This window comes from Triticum aestivum, chromosome 5A, assembly GCF_018294505.1.
Source record: "Triticum aestivum cultivar Chinese Spring chromosome 5A, IWGSC CS RefSeq v2.1, whole genome shotgun sequence".
Lineage (NCBI taxonomy): Eukaryota > Viridiplantae > Streptophyta > Magnoliopsida > Poales > Poaceae > Triticum > Triticum aestivum.
Window position 1 is genome coordinate 602119575 of NC_057806.1, and position 6000 is coordinate 602125574.

Sequence of the window (6000 nt, forward strand, 5' to 3'; positions counted from 1 at the left end):
GGGTCAGTAGGAGAAGACCATAATTAAATTGTTGAAGTGGCTCTTATATGCATTATTGTTGATTTAACCCAGAGCCCATATTGCCTTGCCTTCTCCTGTTTCTTGAATGCTCGTAGATTCCAGCTTAGTCCAATGCACGTGCACTCTTATTATTATTCACACCGTTCGGTCATGCAAGTGAAAGGCAATTATGATGATATATGATGGACTGACTGAGATGAGAAAAGCTGGTATGAACTCGACCTCTTTTGTTTTTGTAAATATGATGAGCCCGTCGTTCTTGATTCAGCTTATTATGAATAAACATGTTTGCAATGACAATTAGAGATCATAGTTGCTTGTGCCATGCTTGATTAGCTATGAGTTATAATGATTTACCTTGTGTGCCAACATGCTATTGAGATGACTATGATGTGTTATGATGGGGTGGTATCCTCCTTTGAATGATTTAAGTGACTTGACTTGGCACATGTTCACGTATGTAGTTGAAACAGAATCAACATAGCCTTCACGATATTTATGTTCATGGTGGATTATATCCTACTCATGCTTGCATCCAATGTTTATTAATTTTAATGCATGTACATGGCTGTTGTCGCTCTCTAGTTGGTCGCTTCCCAGTCTTTTTCTAGCCTTCACCTGTACTAAGCGGGAATACTGCTTGCGCATCCAATCCGTTAAACCCCAAAGTTATTCCAGATGAGTCCACTATACCTTCCTATATCCGGTATTTACCTGCCGTTCCAAGTAAATTTGTATGTGCCAAACTCTAAACCTTCAAATAAATATTCTGTTTTGTATGCTCGAATAGCTCATGTATCAACAAAGGCTGTCCTTATCTTCCGTGTTAGGCGGGTTATTCTCAAGAGGAGTGGATGTTGGAAATATGCCCTAGATGCAATAATAAATTAGTTATTATTATATTTCATTGTTCATGATAATCGTTTATTATCCATGCTATAATTGTATTGATAGGAAACTCAGATACATGTGTTGATACATAGACAACACCATGTCCCTAGTAAGCCTCTAGTTGACTAGCTCGTTGATCAATAGATGGTTACGGTTTCCTGACCATGGACATTGGATGTCGTTGATAATAGGATCACATCATTAGGAGAATGATGCGATGGACATGACCCAATCCTAAGCCTAGCACAAAGATCATGTAGTTCGTATGCTAAAGCTTTTCTAATGTCAAGTATCATTTCCTTAGACCATGAGATTGTGCAACTCCCGGATACCGTAGGAGTGCTTTGGGTGTGCCAAATGTCACAACGTAACTGGGTGGCTATAAAGGTACGCTACAGGTATCTCCGAAAGTGTCTGTTGGGTTGGCACGAATCGAGACTGGGATTTGTCACTCCGTGTAACGGAGAGGTATCTCTGGGCCCACTCGGTAGGACATCACCATAATGTGCACAATGTGACCAAGGAGTTGATCACGGGATGATGTGTTACGGAACGAGTAAAGGGACTTGCCGGTAACGAGATTGAACAAGGTATCAGGATACCGACGATCGAATCTCGGGCAAGTATCGTACCGCTAGACAAAGGGAATTGTATACGGGATTGATTAAATCCTTGACATCGTGGTTCATCCGATGAGATCATCGTGGAGCATGTGGGAGCCAACATGGGTATCCAGATCCCGCTGTTGGTTATTGACCAGAGAGTTGTCTCGGCCATGTCTGCATGACTCCCGAGCCCGTAGGGTCTACACACTTAAGGTTCGATGACGCTAGGGTTATAGGGAATAGATATACGTGGTTACCGAATGTTGTTCAGAGTCCCGGATGAGATCCTGGACGTCACGAGGAGTTCTGGAATGGTCTGGAGGTAAAGATTTATATATGGGAAGTCATCATACAGTCACCGGAATAATTCGAGGGTTTACCGGTATTGTACCGGGACCACTGGAGGGGTTCCGGGGGTCCACCGGGAGGGTCCACCTGCCCCGGAGGACCCTATGGGCTGTGTGTGGAGAGGGACCAGCCCCTTAGTGGGCTGGGCGCCTCCCCCCTAGGGCCCATGCGCCTAGGGTTTGGGGGAACCCTAAAGGGGGGGCGCCCCTCTTGCCTTGGGGGGCAAGGCAACCCCCCTGGCCGCCGCCCCCTCCTCAGATTGGATCTGAGGGGGCCGGCCCCCCTCTCCCTTGCCCCTATATATATGTGGGGGTTGGGAGGGCAGCCGCACCCAAGTTTTGGCGCAGCCCTCCCCCTCTCCCAAGTCCTCCTCTTCTCCCGCGGTGCTTGGTGTCGTGGGAACGATTCCGACAATAATAAGGTATAGGGTAACGGAGCATGATCTATCGAGATGCATATGGGTGACACGGTGGTTTTAGCGAGTTCGGGCCTCTCACGGTGGAGATAACAACCCTACGTCTCGTGCTCCGGAGAGGCTTTGTTTTATCTGAGTATATATCCGGAGATTACAATGTGTGTGAGCGAGAGGGACGGATCCCCATGCCTGAGCTTAAGTCCTGAGACCAATGGTGAAAAGAGAGAGAGGTGGCCGAAGAGCCCCCCTAAGTCTAGTGGTGGGGGTGGCTTATATAGAGTGCGCCACCTCCTCACCTCCTATGTTACAAAGTGGGGTATGAATGCTATAATGACAGCCCACTATTAAGCCTTCACTATTAGAAAGATGCCGACTGCTTTGCTGCCTGCTGGTCTTCGTATATCCGAGTGAGTCGTACGGTCGAGTGGTGAACTGTCATCCGAGTGGATGGTATGTTGCTTGGTCGAGTGGATAGTATGCTACTTGTCCGAGTGGACAGTGTGTCTGTTTGAAATTGACCTGGACCCACATGTTGTGTGGACCCCACGCTTCATGATATTTCGACCCTTCGTGGGCCTACCTGTTATGTATATCCCCAACATTAGCCCCCGAATCGATTGCGATTTTGCAGAACGAGTTGGTGTAAGACACAGTTTGGTCCGAGTGATTACAGAAATACTCGGTACATGTCGTCACGCTTTCAGACAACCAAGGTTTGAACAAAATCTCAATGGATTCCGGTACCATGCTTCCCGACTGATCGAGGTATGTGTCTGTGAGGAGCAACTTGGTGACATTCGTTCATCTCTCGGAAGAGGTTTAACTCGTGATCTGAGTATGGGTGTGTCACTAAATCTGTGCGACCAGATTGACACATGGACTGTTCTCTTAGAGAGATGCCATTCTTATCCCGGAGGTACGTCAATACGAATCGGTTTTAGATCCACACTTGTGAGTTTCACACTTTGAGTCCTAGAAGAAGGCTCAAAACAGGTCCACGGAGGAGCGTTAAACTCGCCTTATAGAATATTTTTTGGAGTGATTTGGAGCTGGGCCTGCATCGAGTAACTGATTACTCGGAATTTCTTCACGCCTGGAACGTGTCTTTTTTGTTGTTTGGCCGTCACTCGGGTTGGGCGGACCGTTCCGAGTGGATACCATTCCAGTGGGGGCACGCTGAGTGCACCCACTGGGTGTAGTCCCCGAGACTGCTGTCGACTGCGGGCAGTCGGCGGGAGTCTTAGAGCCTATCTTTTTGTTGTTGTTTGGCCGTCATTCGGGTTGGGCAGACCGTTCCGAGTGGATACCATTCCAGTGGGGGCACGCTGAGTGCACCCACTGGGTGTAGTCCCCGAGACTGCTGTCGACTGCGGGCAGTCGGCGGGAGTATGAGAGAACTAAAACTCTTCTTAGCTGGTACTGATCGAACTTGTTCTTCTCTGACTCGGAGGTCGAGTAATACTGGAGATGGGTTTGCATCGAGCAAAATGTTTCTTTCTGAGTCCTCTTCCAGTGGGGGCACGCTGAGTGCACCCACTGGGTGTAGTCCCCGAGCCTCTGTCGGGCTAGATGAGTCTGGCAGAGGGTTTAAGTCTCTCGGTAAACCTCCATGCAGTTGGCATGGCAAATATCTTTGTCTGGAATTGAATCAATCGGATGGATGTGTAACGAGGTGGTTGTACGAACGATGAGTAAGGTCGCCTGTACAATTCAGCGATGGCGCTTCATTTTTACCCTTTTGCATGAAAAGGGGTATTTATCCAAGTGGACGTGCTTCACTTATAGATCTTCGGCGAACCGAGCATGTATGGTCAGAAGAATATCTTGATGTGATCAACAGGTTGACCAAATGGGCGTAACCCCTGAGGGTGACATGGCCAACTACCGCGCGTAGCCCCCGAGTGATGCTCGAAGGAGGTAAGCTTGCCACAGAGTGTGATATGAGGTTTGACCATATGAGTAACTTAGCCGTTCCCGTGCTGGGGGTGTAGAGGTAAAGACATGTCCAACTGATGGTGACGCGCGGGGCGGCCGAGGGGCGAGGACGTGTATAACCGAGTGGCGATGCGCGGGGCGGCCGAGTGGTGAAGACGTGCAAAACCGAGTGGCGCCGCACGGGGCGGGCGAGTAGTGAAGACGTGCAGAACCAAGTGGCGATGCGCGGGGCGGCCGAGTGGTGAAGACGCACACAACCGAGTGGAGACGCGCGGGGCGGGCGAGTGAAGGACTAAGTGTCCAGCTGAGTGGCAAAAATGGTCCTTGAAGGAGTTAGCCAGATGCTTTTGAAGCTGATGTAGCGACAAGGTCGGTGTAGTGTGGCTGTGGCGCAACAAGACCGGTGCGACGACTGAATTTGAGTAGGAACGAAGATGGCACGCAGAGTGTCTGGGTGATTATGAAATTTGTCAAAGTGACGGATCGAATGTACTTGTTGAAGTGAAGGGTCTGATTGGTGATGAAGTACTCGACCACTTAGGAGAGTGTCATTCCAAATGAGATGCAGCCCCCGAGTGCGGCGTAGCCCCCGAGCATACTACAGGCTTCGACAACGGACATGTCGGAATATGAGAAATATAGTTTTGAATGGATGATTTGTAATTCATCGAGTCGGATTTGGGTAAAGATGAGGAGAAGCTTCCGAGTGATGCTCGGAAGAAGCAAACTCGCAAAAGAGTGAAGTGTGAAGTTTAATTATGAAAGGGACTTATCTGTCTCATGCCCGACGAGGTCTATATCATTAATACGATGAAGAGAATTCCATAGAGGGGTTGGCCGGACGTGTTTGAAATCAACAGGGCGACAAAGTCAGTGTTGTGGTGCGCTAGGACCAGTATGGAGACCGAGTCTGAGCGGCGATGAAGTTGGCGCGTAGGGCCGTCGAGTGATCGCGGAAACTTGTGTAAAAAATGGCACAAGTCAACACAATAATTTCTTGAGGAAATTTGATGTGTGCTGAAATGATTTGTGTGAATAACACCCATAGACACCCGCTGGGAGTGCAAGGGACTTGCTGGTTGACCAGCAAAAGTTTAAAAGAGCGAAGGATTCGTTCGCACTTGTCGAAGCGAGAAATCCTACTGAACTTGTTGGAATACTGGCTAAAATAAAACGGAAGTGTAGTGTTTTGACTGAGTTGCAGTCTCGGAGGACCGATGCAAACTCGAAATGAAGAACGACACATGGTGTTCGTGAATGATATATGCGAAAAAAAAGGAAGTTGGACTTCGGAGTCACCTAACCAGTACTAAGCAAGTATGTGAAAATAAGCAGTCGAGCGTAGAGGTACACTCGGTGGTGTGGCCTCCGAGTGAACCTGATGTGTGAATTATGGAATACTCGGGAAGACGAAAATAACAGAATGTAAAATGACTTAGCTGTCTGAAGGCGCGCAGGGCGGTCGAGTGCTGATGAGGTGACCAACCGATTGGCGACGCGCGGGGCGGCCGAGTGCTGATGAGGTGATCAACCGATGGCGATGCGCGGGGCGGCCGAGTGGTTATGAGGTGACCAACCTGTGGCGACGCGCGGGGCGGCCGAGTGGTTATGAGGTGACCAACCTGTGGCGACGCGCGGGGCGGCCGAGTGGTTATGAGGTGACCAACCGAGTGGCGACGCGCGGAGCGGCCGAGTGGTGATGAGGTGACCAACCGAGTGGCGACGCGCGGAGCGGCCGAGTGGTGATGAGGTGACCAACCGAGTGGCGATGCGCGGAGCGGCCGA